At 37.9% G+C, this 16,067-nt stretch overlaps 1 protein-coding gene and 1 non-coding gene across 4 annotated transcripts in view; both read left to right on the top strand.

Annotated features, from left to right (window-relative positions):
• HPSE2 (heparanase 2 (inactive)) overlaps positions 1–16,067 on the top strand; it is a 748,913-nt gene that overhangs the window by 426,038 nt on the left and 306,808 nt on the right. The window lies entirely within an intron of this gene.
• On the top strand, positions 12,820–12,926 carry LOC130854657 (U6 spliceosomal RNA). Its single transcript, XR_009054106.1, has one exon. It is a non-coding gene; the product is annotated as a U6 spliceosomal RNA (small nuclear RNA).

A 16,067-nucleotide genomic window follows, 5' to 3' on the forward strand; every position in this document is an offset into this window, starting at 1 on the left:
TTATTTGAGATTTTTCTTGTTTCCTGACATAAGATTGTATTGCTATAAACTTCCTTCTTACAACTGCTTTTGCTGCATCCCATCATTGTTTTATTCATTTTCATTTGTCTCTAGGTATTTTTTTATTTTCTCTTCAATTTTTTCAGTGATCCATTGGCTGTTTATAAGTGTATTGTTTAGCCTCCACGTGTTTGTTTTTTACAGTTGTTCTTTTTTCTGGTAGTTGATTTCTAGCTTCATCGTGTTGAGGTGAGAAAAGATGTTTAATATAATTTCAGTTGTCTTAAATTTACTGAGCTTGCTTTATGGTCCAGGATGTGATCTATCCTGGAGAATGTTCCATGGGCCCTTGAAAACAATGTGTATTCTGCTGCTTTTGGATGGAATGCTCTATAAATATCAGTTAAGTTCATCTGGCCTAATGTGTCATTTAAGGCCTGTGTTTCCTTATTGATTTTCTGTCTGGATGATCAATATGTATATATATATATATTGTTTCTGGTCTCGGTTTCAAATGCATTTCCAATAGCCTGCATTTGAACTCTCCTTGTCTCATGATTGTTGGGTTTCATATCACATTTGTGTGTGGGTGGTTTTCTGCTTTTAGTGTCTGTTTGCCTTTACCAATGAGCTTTCCCATTTGTAAGTTTCTTGTTTCTGGTTGTGGCCTTTTCTTTTCTGCCTAGAAAGTTCCTTTAGCATTTGTCGTAAAGCTGATTATGGTGCTGAATTCTCTTAGCTTTTGCTTGTCAGTAAATCTTTTGATTTCTCCTCTCATCTGAATGAGAGCTTTGCTGGGTAGAGTATTCTTGGTTGTTGGTTTTCCCCTTTCATCACTTTAAATATATTGTGCCACACCATTCTGGCCAGCAGAGGTTCTCCTGAAAAATCAGCTGATAACCTTATGGGGATTCCCTAGTATGTTATTTGTTGCTTTTCCCTTGTTGGTTTTAATATTTTCTCTTTGTCTTTAATTTTTGTCAGTTTCATTACTAAGTGTCTTGGTGTGGTTCTCCTTGGGTTTGTCCTGTATGGGACTCTCTGTTCTTTGTGGACTTGGGAAATTGTTTTCTTTTCCATGTTAGGGAAGTTTTCAGTTATCTCTTCAAATATTTTCTCAGGCTCTTTCTCTTTCTTTTCCCCTTATGGGACCCCTGTAATGCAAATGTTGGTGCATTTAGTGTTGTCCCAGAGGTCTCTTAGACTGTCCTAATTTCTGTTCATTCTTTATTCTGTTCTGTGGCAGTGATTTCCACCATTCTGTCTTCCAGCTCACTTATCCGTTCTTCTGTCTCAGTTATCCTGCTATTGATTTCTTTTAGTGTATTTTTTGATTTCAGTTACTATATTGTTCAACTGTGTTTGTTCTTTAGTTCTTATATGTTTTTGTTACACATTTCTTGCATCTTCTTGGTCTGTGTCTTCATTATTCTTCTGAGATCTCAGATCATGTTTATTATCATTATTCTGAATTCTTTTTCGGTAGATAGCCTATCTTTGATTCACTTAGGTGTCCTTCTGGAGTTTTATCTTATTCCTTCATCTGCAACATTTTCCTCTGCTGTCTCATTTTGTCTAACTTTCCGTATTCATGGTCTCCATTCCGTGGGCTGCAGGACTGTAGTTTCTCTTGCTTCTGGTGTCCGCTCTCTGGTGAGTGAGACTGCTCTAGAGGCTTGTGGAGGATTTTTGGTGGGAGGGACTGGTGCCTACCAACTGGTGGGTGGAACTGGATTTTCCCCGCTGGTGGTCAGGGCCATGTCAAGTGGTGTGTTTAGGGGCAGCTCTGGGTTTAGGAAGACTTTAGGCTGCTGGTCTGCTGATGGATGTCTGTGTTCCTGCCCTGTTGGTAGTTTGGCCTAAGGCATCTCAGCACTGGAGCCTACAGGCTGTTGGTTGGGGCCAGATCTTGGTGTCAAAATGGCAGCCTCCAGGAGAGCTCACACCAGTGAGTACTCCCCAGTACCACTGCCAGCAGTGTCCTTGTCCTCACAATGAGCCATTGCTGCCCCCTGCCTCCCCAGGAGACCCTCCAAGATCAACAGGTATGTCTGGCCCAGGCTTCTATGAAGTAACTGCCTTTTCCCTGGGTTTGGTGCCCACAAGTCCTTATGTGTACCCTCCAAGAGTGGTGTTTCTGTTTCCCCCAGTCCTGTGGAATTCCTGCAATCAAGCCCCACTGTCCTTCCAAGCCAAATGTGCTGGAGGCTCCTCCTCCCATTGCCAAACCCCCAGACCAGGGAGCCTGACGTGGGGCTCAGAACTCTCACTCCTGTGGGAGAACCTCTGCAATATATATATATACACATACATATATATACACACATCAGTTTGTGGGTTGCCCACCTGGTGGGTATGGGATTTGATTATATTATGAATGCACTTCTCCTACTGTCTTTGTGACTTCTTCTTTGCCTTTGGATGTGGAATATCTTTTTTGGTAGGTTCCAATCTTTTTTGTCAATGGTTGTTCAGCAGTTAATTGTGATTTTGGTATTTTCATGAGAGGAGGTGAGCTCAAGTTCTTCTACTCTGCCATATTGTCTCCAACCCATGTACACATCTTAAAAGTTACAACAAAGAGCAATATTTTAAAAATATATAAGCACTTACGTATAAGTGAAATAACTTCCTAATAAAAATTTAGCTATTTATTAATCATTGCAAACACTAATTGATAAAACAAATTTTTCCTAAGAATTAGTGATTTTCTATTTTGTTCTTCACCATGATTCCATTTATCTCAGCACTTCCCATCACTCTTAAACTATCTGCCAGTAATTTATCATAAAGAAGATATCACCTGTTTTCTGGTACTTTGTAAATAGCTCTCAGAACCTCCTAATTCTGCCCTCCTGCATATACTCTTTCTCTCTCTTTCCCTTCTCTCTCTCCCGCACATTTGTTCTTATAGAGGAAACAATTTTAATGTCATGTAATTTAAGGAAATTTGCTCAGAGAATTTCAGCTTGAAGGAGAAGAAAACATATATTATAGGAGACCCACATTGTTGTAATCAACATGTGGCTCTCTAGTAAGTCTCTCCCAAATCAAGAAACCCTCTACCCTTTAATGTTAGCTTCTTGGTAAAAAACTATCTAAGTTAACTTCAATGGTTTGGATTTGAAAATAAACATCCTTAAAAGACATTTGCAGTATTAGGACAGGTTTCTAGCCTGTGAGATTCTTGAGATTAGGGATTGTGTATTCCCTTTACCTTACTCAGTGTATGCTGTTACTAGGTTTTCAATAAATGTTGAATGAATGAATGAATGCTAGAATCTTCTTTAAGAATTCTTGCTAATTTTGCTTCTGAACATCTAAAAATATATTTTAAAATTAAAGTTTTCTAATTCTCAAAATAATTTCCTAAGAGTAGAACCCATGGTATGTATAAACACACCAGCTTTTCCTAAAATTATTCCTTGCTGGAAGTCTTCCCTGAATAAAAGAGTGGAACTGTCGAAAATAGTACTTTCCCTCATTTGTGCTCCCACTTCTGATGTTGAGTGAGTCAAATAATATGGGAATTCTTCTTCCTCTGGTTTTATTGCAATTGATTCCACACCACCCAGGTGTCAGTTTCAATGTGTGGAAGGAGCTCTGAGACTTTTGGAAGAAAAAGAGAGAGAGATTGAATAATTTCAAGGTATTTCTGTGTTAGTGATTTCAGGCCCTAATCTTCTCCAGAGGTTTTAATGATTTATTTCTGTGTCTAACAGATGAGGGAAAATGAGATACTAAGAAAATAATTTTTCTCCTTCATGGGCTACAATCATATCAGTACATTTACTATATAGACTCATTGCCCCCTGAACCTGTTTTCTGCCTGGTAACCAAAGTGGAGCTAAAGCTCATACTGCAGCTTAAAATTAATCTCTCACTTCACATCTGTTTCACCATATTATTTAGATTTTCATGAGTAATTTGATATAATCTCCAAAGATGACACATTTTGGATTTATGTTATATCATCAATAAAGTCCATTAAACTTGACTGTGAATTGGAACTTTATCCTTTATTTGACTTTCACAACTTCTTTGAGATGATTTCTCTTAGGAGGAAAACCTCTTTTATACCAGAATTTATTACACAGGTTTCCTGTGCTTTCTCTAGAGCAACTTCATAGATTCATGGACATTGAGAGCATCAAGCAGATGGAAATTGGAGATCATTTGATTTAATCACTTCCTTTTATAAATGAACAAATTGAAGCTCATTGAGGATAAGGGAGTTGCCCTACCAGCCAACCTGGAGGCAGAATCCTGGTCTCCTGACTCCTTCTATGTATAGATTTGGTCTTGTGTGTTTTTGTGGCTGATGTGCTTGCATTAGGCATAGCCATGGCATGAAGAACCACGTCATATTTCCCCTAATTTAAATCATCACCAGGAAATGCTGGTGTCATCAGAGAACCTATGCTTCAAGGAAGTACAAGTAGTTAAGTATGGCTGCAGCATAGAGAGTAAAAAGGGAATGTGACAAGGAAGAGGAAGGACAGGGAGACAGTAACTCCTTCATAAGGCACCTACAGGTTGCTATCCTAAATGAAACAAGGATTTTATCAGGGCTTGATGTAGGTTTTTAAAAATTGTTTATTGTGGTGAGCCAGAATAAAGCTATAATATAAAGGACAATAGCCAATTATTAATGCCATAGAAGAAAAAAAAAAGATTCAAGCATCCTACTTTTAAAAGTTTAACATGTTTACCCTTTGATAACTTCTAGTATCACCTAATAATGTAATTTATTTGTTTGACAGTTATAAAAACTCTAGGATATAATTCAGTTTGGTTTTCCCTTGGTTTTCTCATCTCTAAAATGAAGCTAAGTATCTCATTTGGTCATTGTGGAATTCAATGAGAGCCTTCTTGTAACTGTTTGTGTTGCTTGTATTCTTTGATGTGAAAAAAAAAAATGGCTGGCTTGAATTCACTTTGTCTGTTGAACTACCTAACCACTTCTATATAATAGCTTTTAAGTCTTGCGTTTTTAACTTGCATTATTGTGCTTACTTGGGAGTTAAGCCTGCCCAAGGTGCTGAGGATGAGAGGAAATGGCTTTGATAACTCAACCTTAATGACCTCCCTACCATTTTTTTTTAATCTGCAAGAAATTCAAGGGTTTTGCAGACATGGAAGATATCTACTTGAAGGATAGTTTAGCAATAGTGACTGGATATTCTCTCTTTCCTTTATCCTCCACAGCTTTTTATTTTGAAAATTTTTAAACTTGAAGGAAGACTGACAGACTACATTCATCAATTGTTTACATTTTGCCACATTTGCTTTCTTTTTCTCTGTCACCTATTCATCTATCTATGTAATTTTTTCTGAATTGTTTGAGAGTAAGTTGTAAACATCATGACATTTCACCCCTAAATACCTTAGCATACATCTCCCAGGAACAAGAACCATCTCCTGTGTAACCACAGTGCCATTAAAATACCAAAGAAACTTGATTTCATTGATTAAATATCATCTAATATACAGTTTCATACCCTAATTTTCCCTAATTATCCCAATAATGTCCATGGTAGCTATTCATACCCCCTCCCTCAATCCTGCATCCGAACAAGGATCGTGTTTATATTTAGTTTCCTTGTCTTCTTAATCTTCCTTAATCTAGAAGTATTCACCAATTATATTTTGTCTTCTGTGACATTGACACTTTTGAGGAGTCCAGGCCAATTTTCTTGTAGAATGAACTTAAATCTGAATTTATCTCATTGTTTCCTTATGGTTAGATTTTGTTTAAATATATTTGGCAAGAATTCTACATAGGTGATGTGTAGATCTCCTTTTTAGAAAGCTCTGTGGGCTGCAGTATGGAAATGGGATTGAAGGGTGCTAAATGGGGAAGCTGTGATAGTTATTTGTATGAATGATATAGGGCCTGAATTAGGGTAGAGATGGTGGGGACTAAGGTAGGGAAAATCTGGGAAAAGTTTAGAAAATGAACTTGACCATCTTGATCATAAAGAAGGAACATAGGATAGTTTCCACAGTTGTTGAATGAATATGTCATTCATCAATTCAGAGAATATAAAAAAAGAAATGTTTATCAGGATATCTGACGAGTTTATGTACCATTTGAAATGCCTGTGGATCATTCACCTAGAGATGACTGATATGAACAGTCTGGAGTTCAGGAGATGAACCTTGGACTGGAGATTTAAATTTGGGCCTGATATATTAGCATACAGGTAGGGGATAAAATCATAGGGATGGATCAGATTACCTAGAAAGAGTATTAGGTGAAGAGAGATGGGGTAATAAAGCATTCTTAGTTAGGATTTACCCATAGCTCATAGTTCAGGACTCTTTTTGTAGAGTTGTTGCTTAGTTTTTCAGAATTTTAAGTTCTGAGGTTGTTGCACTGATTTGGTCTTAATCCACGAACTAAACTCAGAATTGTTGAACCTCATCACAGATTGCATTTGTCGCAAGTAGACTAAAGAATCACTGGTACTGACCCCATACACATAGTGATCTATGTTTAATCCAGGTACATTTGAGTAAGTGTGGGCCTGTCTCCTCTAAAGGAGCCACATCCTAGTTAAGATGGGATTGCCAGACCTCCCCTATTGTTACTTGGTTCAATCCCAGAAAGTGCTGAGGCACATTATGCAAATCACCCAAACACAATAAAGATGATCATATGTCAGCTGAGCATGTGCACATGTGTGTTTCTGCAATCTGGATTGCAGTTCTGCTATGGAATAGTTCCTGACTGACCTAGCAGAAGAGAAAGAAAAGAAACCCAAAGAATGTTCTCTCAGCTGCATTAGATGATTTGACTTTATCAAACTTGTGTGCTGTGTTTCTGCCTGTAGTTCTTAACATACAGAGAAAAGAGAGTCAGGACTCAATCATCCCTTCCTACACCTCCAAGAAATCTTTTATTCTTCCTGCACAGGAAGAAGCCTAGGTCACCAACAACACCAGAGAGTGTTTTATTGATACTTGTGTGTTCCATTACCAAAAACCTTCCCATTCCCAACACACTTAGAATCGTCAGGTGAATATCCAGATAATGGAAGTTCTTATTCACTGACCTCTAACGAGGAGATGAAGGAGATCCAGCAATGTAAGAGGAAAAGGGAAAGCCTGAATATTTCTTGCAGGGAAAGGGAAGGCTGAGCCCAGTGGGGAAGGCTGAGTGCTCAGCTGCCAGTATCTATTACGTAAGGACTGACATTTTCCAGATCTCACTTCAGACAAGGCAACACCTGATTTCACTTAAAACTGTAGCATCTGCCCTGCTGCTTTCCTGACCAGGCCCATGCCTCACCAGTCAGAGCCATGAGGGCTAAAAGAAACGAGGATGCAATTATCAGGTGAGTGGGGGCTGGGATGAGTGGGAACCTTTTGAGAGTCTCCATCAGACTTCTGATCTGATTGTGCAGCTGATGTAGAAGGTTTCTACCACGTGCTAACACACGCTAACAATATAGTCAAGTGCTAAAAAGCAAGAGAGATAGCTGACACAATCATTTACACATAATGCTATATATTTTATTTTGGTTGTGGTGGTGGTGGTGTTGGTTTAATAGCTGTGGCTCTCTAGCTTCTTCTTTCTTGAAACACCAGCATTGCTTTCTATGTGGAACAGATTAGAATTTTTCTCTTAAATATTATATTATCCTTGCCAAGGAGAACTGTGAAAGTTGATCAGGGCACTAATGTTCAATTATTTTGTTATTTTCTATTCTGGTCCTTAATGTCTTCTCAGCCTTTGTGTACACTACACACATATCCATATGTGTGTATGTACAAATATATACAGTGAAGTCTGAGAAGACATTAAGGACCAGAGAGAATATATGTGTTTAGGTATGTATGTATGTATATACAAATGTAAAAAAATATTTAAAATATAGGTATATGTATGCTTACCCAAAAGATAATCCAAGTTTCCTGATGTTAATTTTAATATAAAAGATCTCCATTAAGGCTGTAATAAGACAAAAGCCCAAAGTTGCAGCCAATGAGGAAAACTTTTAAAGCACAGAAATATTTGTTGTGGTGATTTTTTTTTACAACAGAAGTATTATATGTATTGTTTTGCAGCCTGTTGTTTTTCACTTAGCAATGTATTAATATTTTTTCTGGCCAAAAATATTTTTCTGTAGTGCATTTATTGAATTCTAACTTGTGGATTTATTTATTCACTCTCCTGTTGGAAATTTAGCGAGTCACAGACTTTCTGTCTGTCTCTTTCTCTCTCTCTCTCTCTATATATATATATCATTAAACAAAGCTGCGATGAACATTTTTATATAATTTGCATGCAATTCTATATATTTTTTCAGAGAAAATTTTTAGAAGTCATTTTTGATCCAAAGGGTATATGCTTTTTTAAAGCTTTTGATACATATTGCCAAATGTCTCTTTCCAAAGGAGGTTTTCAAATCTTATGATGATTATATGATCTGAAGTTTTTGTAAACAGATTGAGGTTTAAACCAGAGGATTACAGCATACAAGAGAGTTTATTACTGTATATCCTAAAAGTGTCTAGGCCAGAATAACTAGGACAGTTGTCATTGAAGACTATGCAAGAGTAAGTCCTATCTACCTTTTGGGACTAGCTCAGAGAAAGAGAGCTAATCTGAGAACTGAGCCTCTGATTCATCATTGATGATGTACTCATTGAAGCATAATTAGTGCTAAATGAACCCACAGGGTCTGAGGTGCAGAATATTAAAGCCGAGAGTCTTATTTTTTTAATCTAAGAAAATAAAAGGAGATAGTATAGTAGGGAAATAATTAAACTGTAAAAGAATAGATTCCTGCTATGTCCACTGGATTAAATACTTCTGATGCACAGAATATCTTTGACTGCTGGGTGAAGGTTCATATACCTCTGTCCAGGATCTTGGAAACAAGCCGCCAAAAGTAGCTTTTTAAATGGAGAGTGGGCAAAGTAAAAGTTAAGGGCCTCTGGAAGAAAAGGAAATAGATCTTTCCTAATCAATCATAATTCTTTGCTGGCTTCATTAGTTTACTGTAGCCTAATGGAAGAATTGTCTTTGCAATTCTCATCTTTTCTAAAAACCTCTGGTGTCTAATAAATTTTCACTCAGAGTTCCAACCTCTCAGCAGTAATTCTTATACTCAACACATTTTACTAATAACATTTTTGTCTCTAGAATTTATACATGGAAGGTTACATTCTGTAGTTTTGTCCAAGCATGGAAGCTTTCTCTTTATTTTCCATACCCATTCTGGTAGTAAATCAAATCAATAAAGAGTAGGCATCTAATTTGCATTAGGCTCAATTCTAGGACTCCATTTTATTACCTAACCTCCATAATCTCCATTCTAATATGAGGGTCATGTTGACACTTTGGGTCTCCAGATATCACTGTCCACTCAGATCTTGTGCTAAATATTCCTCAAAATGTCTGGGTATTCCCTTTACCTCAGTGTACTCTCACCCGAGTAAATGACTATAGGTCCCTTTGGGGAAGGAGAATCATTGTAATATATGATGCTACAGACTTAAAAATCTGGCCATGTCTTCAGTCAGTGGGTTCTGGATCTAAAAATTGGCTCAGGACCAAGAACTAGCAAGGGAGCAGGACTTTTCATTGGGGCAACCATCCCCAGCCTCCTGCTCAGCCATATTTGTCTTTTTTGTGGTTATAGATATTAAGTAACACTCCTGTTGGCTGCCCATCTGTTTGCCCCTAGAGGTGTCATGCTCTATTAATCATTTCCACAAGCCCCCTTGGCTGTCCCTCTGACCTCTCTGGCCGTCATGATAATTACAACCTTTTGTCTTCTTATAGTTAAGAACCGCTGCCTGTGCTCTATTGCTTTGCACACCTCCCCCGCCATCCCATCCTCATGGTTATTGACAAGCTTGGCTTTCAAAAAAAGAGCAATCACTGAACTTCTTAGTGATGCTATACCCCTCTCACCAGCACATTCCTAATGGCCTTGGTAGAACGGTATCCTTTGGGTTCTCTCCTGGCCCATAATCATCTGGTGGGTCTTCTGGCTTTATTAATATATCCATTATAGCATGGCCACTTCCCTCTGTCTCTTTTATTCCTTCCTCTACCATCAGTCAGGGTAACAGGCATTTCTACTTTACTCAACACGGCCATTACTCTTTCAAGTCTTCTAAGTCATCCTGGCAGCAAGTTTGCCCTATCCCCTGGTATCCTTGCCAGGATGTTAAATCCCATGTTCCAGGAGAGTATCCACAAGTCAATGAATTCTTGATCATCCAGTCTTATATCCTGGCTCCCTTAATCAGGCATTTTCATAATCCAATCCCAGGAGTACATCCTTGGCTTCTGCTGATACATACTACCTAATTCTCACAACTCCGTAATTTCATAGTCTCTTCATTTTCCTCCTTTTCTAATGCTGGACTTTAGTCCTAGTCATCAGCCTTGCAGCCATTAGATGAGGTAGGGCAGGTCCTGAGGCGGGCACCTGCTGTCTTGCAGGGAGAGGCTTCTGAAGTGTTTTCCAACACAGGGCAAATGCTACCTATTACTAGGTAAGGGTGGGCCACTTTGTAAGCTCTAGGAGGTTTTGGAGGGGTGTTCAGCCCCAACATCTGGGGCATCCATCCAGATGTCCCTGTCTCATATTTTGTGGTGCATGGTTTTTCCAACCAGAGCCCTGATGATACCATAACAGACCTGTCTTGACTGAGCATTCAAATGTCTCTGAAGCCCTGTAACTCTTATCAATGATAGATTTTTTATTTTGTGGTGACCATGAGGTTTTTGTATAGGAGTCTTTATTTATACATGTTTGTTCTAAGTTGCTGATCTCTTAATTTCAAATGCATTTTAGATACCCTGCATTTATACTTTCCTCCCCTCATGATTACTGTTTTTTATTTTATATTTTACATGTAAATATTTTGTGTATCCCTCCTTATCACTCCCTTCTGGCCTGCAGAGTTTCTGCTGTTAGCCTTATGGGAGTTCCCTTGTATGTTAATTTGTTGCTTTTCAATTGTTGCTTTTAATATTCTCTCTTTAATTTTTGTCACTTTAATTACAAGGTGTCTTGGTGTATTCCTCTGTGGGTTAATTCTATATGGGATTCTCTGTGCTTCTGGACTTGGGTGACTGTTTCCTTCCCTAGGTTAAGGAAGTTTTCAGCTCTTACCTCTTCAAATAATTTCTCAGGCCCTTTCTTTCTCTTTGCAACCCCTATAATGTGAATATTTGTGTGCTTGATGTTGTCCCAGTGGTCTCTCAAAGTCCTCATTTCTTTTCATTCTTTCTTCTTTTTTCTGTTCAGCAGCAGTGATTTCCACTACTCTGTCTCCCAGCTAACTGATCAGTTATTCTGCCTCATTTAGTCTACTATTGATTCCTTCTAGTGTATTTTTCATTTCAGTTATGTATTCTTCACCTCTATTTGATTATTCTTTATATTTTCTAATTCCTTTTAAAAAAACTTCTAATTTCTTGCTCTGTACATCTGTTCTTCTCCTGAATTCTTCGATCATCTTTACAATCATTACTCTCAACTCTTTCTCAGGTAGATTGCTTATCTCCATGTCACTTAGTTCTTCTTTTGGGGTTTTATCTTATTCCTTCATCTGAAATATATTCCTCTGTTTCCTCATTTCGTCTAAATTGCTATTTGTATTTTTATGCCTGTGGTAGGTTGGTTACGTTTCTCAACCTTGGAGAAATGGCCCTCTGTAGGAGACATCCTATGTGTCCCAGCAGTGCAGTCCCCTTTTGTCATCCAAGGGCTATAGGCCAGCTTGCTTTGGCCTGCATTTGTAGACTCAGTCTGAAGGTTATGGGACTGTAGTCTTCTTGTTTGTCTGCCCCCTAGAGGGCGGGGCTGGTCTAGAGGCTTGTGCAGGCTTCCTGGTGGGAAGGGCCAGTGCCTGCGGCTGGGTCTTGGTCCTCTGTTGGGCATGGCTGTGTCTAGGGGCATGTCTAGAGGCAGCTGTGGGCTCAGGAAGTCTTTAGGTATCCTGTTTGCTGATGGGTTGGACTATGTCCCTACCCAGTTTGTTGTTTGGCCTGAAGCATCCCAGCACTGGAACCCACAGGTTGTTGGGTGGGGCCAGGGCTTGGTGCCAGAATATCCTCCAGGAGAGCTCACACAGATGAATGCCCCCTATATATCTGCCAGTGTTTATATCCCCAGGGTGGGCCACCGCTGGCCCCTGCCTCCCCAGGAGACCCTCTAAGACCAGCAGCTAGGAGTGGACCAGGCTCCTGCTTTTGCTCTTGGTCCTGATTTTTGTGTGCACATTTTAAGAGTAAAGTCTCTATTTCCTTTAATCCTGTGGAGCTTCTGCAATCAAGCTCTGCTGGCATTCAAAGCCAAGTTCTCTGGAGGCTCCTCTTCCTGGTGCTGGACTCTCAACTCTTACTGAGGCCCCTGGTGGGGCCTTACATGGGGCTTAGAACTCCTGTGGGAGAACCTCTGTAATATAATTATTTTCCAGTTTGTGAGTTGTCCACCCTGGGGGTATTGGCTTTGATTATATCGCAAGTCCATTCCTCCTACCAGTCTCTTGGTTCCATCTTTATGTCTTTAGCTATAGAAAATCTTTTCTGGTAGGTTTAAGTCTTTTTCAATGATGGTGGTTCTGCAGATTGTTGTGATTTTTGTGTCCTTGTGAGAGGAGGTGAGCTTAGGGTCCTTCTACTCCACCATCTTGGCCACTTTCCCAGAACTTATTTATCTTGTATAACTGAAAGTTTATGTCCCTTGACCAACACCTCCCTGTTTGTCCTTTCCCATGGCCCTGGCAACCATGATCCTATTCTCTGTTTCTATGTGTTTGACTATTTCACGTGTAAGTGAGATCATGGTGCTGTCTTTGGCAGCACATATATGAAAATTGGAACAATACAGAGAAGATTAGTATGGCCCCTGTGCGAGGATGACATGGAAATTCCTGAAGCATTCCATATTTTTAGATAAAGAAAGGATTTTAAAGGCAGCAAGAGAAAAACAAAGAGTTAACTATAAGGGAACCCCTATAAGGGTATCAGCTGATTTCTCTACAGAAATGCTGCAGGCCAGAAGGGAGCTGAAAAATATACTCAAAGTCTTGAAAGGGAAAAATCTGCAACCTAGAATACTCTACCCAGAAAGATTATCATTTAGAATAGAAAGAGAGAGAGAATTTCTTAGACAAGCAAAAACTAAAAGAATACAGCAGTACTACACCTATCCTAAAAGAAATATTGAAAGGTCTTCTTTAAATAGAAATGAATCAAGAAGATATAGGAAAGGGAAATCACAATTGGAAACTAAATCACTTAAATAGGCTAGTATACAGATCAAAAAGAATTAAAAAAGTACTTGTGAAAGCGATGATAAATACAAGGGACAGCAAAAGAATAGATGTAAAAGAGGACATCAAAATCACAAAATATGGGGAAGAGAGTAAGAAAAGGTAGATTCTTTTTTTTATATATATATTGTGTTTGAGCCTATATGACTATCAGTCTAAAGTAAGCAGGTATAAGAAGGTGTTAACATACTTGAAAAACAGGGTAACCACAAATCAAAAACATAGAACAGATTCACAAAAATAAAAAAGAAGAGAACATAAGCATAAAATAAAAGGATATCATCAAACCACAAAAAGAAAAATGAAAATAAATATAAAGGAACAAAGAAGAAACATAGAATCAACAAAAAAAAGGTTTAAAATGGCAATAAATCCATATTTATCAGTAATTGCCTTAAGTGTCAATGGACTAAATGCACCCATCAAAAGACATAGAGTGGCAGACTGGATAAAAGACAAGAGCCTATAATATGCTGCTTATAAGAGACCCACTTTAGGGCAAAGGACACACACAGATTGAAAGTGAGGGGATGAAAAAAGATATTTCATGCAAAAGAAAATGACAAGAAAGTAGGGGTTGCAATATGCATATTAGACAAAATAGAGTTTAAAACAAAGGCCATACAAAAGGCACATGAAAAGATGCTCAACATCAGTAATTATCAGAGAAATACAAATCAAAACTACAATGAGGTATCACCTCACACCAGTCAGCATGGCCATCATCAAAAAGTCTACAAACAATAAATGCTGGAGAGCGTGTAGAGTAAAGGGAACCCTCCTATACTATTGGTGGGAATGTAAATTGCTACAGTCATTATGGAGAACAGTATGGAGGTTCCTTAAGAAACTAAAAATAGAGCTATCCAATAGAAAAAAATCAATAAAACCAAGAACTGGTACTTTGAAAGGGTAAACAAAATTAACAAACCTCTGGCCAGGCTCACCAAGAAGAAAAGAGAGAGAACCCAAATAAAATGAAAAATGCAGAAGGAGAAAATCAACTGATATCTCAGAAATCCAAAAAAAAAAAATAAATAAATGAGAATACTGTGAACAATTATATGCCAACAAATTCAACAACCTAGAAGAAACGGACAACTTTCTAGAGACATAGCCCAACAAAATTGAATCAAGAAGAAACAGATAATTTGAGCATACTGATAACTAGAAGTGAAATAGAATCTGTAATAATAATAATAACAATAAATCCCTACAAACAAAAAGTTCAGGACTAGATGGCTTCACAGGTGAATTCTACCAAACATATAAAGTAGAACTTTTACTGATTCTTCTCAAACTCTTCCAAAAGATTGAAGAGGAGGGAACACTCCCAAAGACATTCGGTGAAGCCACCATCACCCTGATACCAGAATCAGACAAAGATACCACCAAAAAAGAAATTACAGGCCAATATCTTTGATGAATATAGACACAAAAATTCTCAACAAAACACTAGCAAACCGAACCCCATAACATAAAAATGATCATACACCATGACCAAGTGGGATTCATCCCAAGTTCACAAGAATGGTTCAACACATGCGAATCAATCAATGTGATACACCACATCAACAAAAGACAAAACCACATGATCATCTCAATAGATGCAGAAAAAGCATTTGACAAAATTTGACATCTGTTCATGATAAAAACTCTTACCAAAGTGGGTATAGAAGGAACACATCTCAGCATAATAAAAGTTATTTATGACAAACATGCAGCCAATATAATACTTAACAGTGTTCCTGCTAAAATCTGGAACAAGACAAGTATAACCACTCTCACCATTTCTATTCAACATAGTATTGGAAGTCCTAGCGACAGTAATCAGACCAGAAAAAGAAATAAAAGGTATCCAAATTAGAAGGGAAGAGGTAAAATTGTCACTTTATGCAGATGACATGATACTATATATAGAAAACCTGAAAGACCCCACATAAAAACTGCTAGAACTGATAAATAAATTCAGCAAGATAGCAGGATACAAGACTAATATACAGAAATTGGTTGCCTTTCTTAACACTAACAATGAAATATCAGAAAGGGAATGTAAAAAAAAAAAAAAAAAAACTTTTAAAATTGCACCCCTCCAAAAAAAATACTCAGGAATAACTCTGACCAAGGAGGTGAAAGACTTATATGCTGAGAACTATAAAAATTTAATAAAGTAAATTAAAGATGATTCAAAGAAATGGAAAAATGTCCCATGTGCTTGGATTGGAAGAATTAATATTGTTAAATGGCAATACTACCCAAAGCAGCCTACAGATTTAATGTGATCCCTATCAATTTACCATGACATTTTTCACAGAACTAGAACAAATAATCCTAAAATTTATATGGAACCGCAAGAGACCCAGAATTGCCAAAGCAATCCTTAGGAAACAGAACAAAGCAGGAGGCATAATCTTCCCAGACTTCAGACAATACTACAAAGCTACGTAATCAAAACAGTGTGGTATTGGCACGAAAAAAAATGACATATGGATCAATGGAACAGAATAATGAGCCCAGAAATAAACCCACACACCTATTGTCAATTAATCTTCAACAAAGGAAGCAAGAATATAAAATAGGAAAAAGAAAGTCTCTTCAGCAAGTTGTACTGGGAAATTTAGACAGCTGCTAGTAAATCAGTGACATTAGAACAGACCCTCACACCATGCACAAAAAAAAACTCAAAATGGTTTAAATACTTAAATATAAGACAAGATGGCATAAAACTCCTAGAAGAGATCATAGGCAAAACATTCTTT

Source organism: Hippopotamus amphibius, chromosome 5, assembly GCF_030028045.1.
Source record: "Hippopotamus amphibius kiboko isolate mHipAmp2 chromosome 5, mHipAmp2.hap2, whole genome shotgun sequence".
NCBI classification, from domain to species: Eukaryota; Metazoa; Chordata; class Mammalia; order Artiodactyla; family Hippopotamidae; genus Hippopotamus; species Hippopotamus amphibius.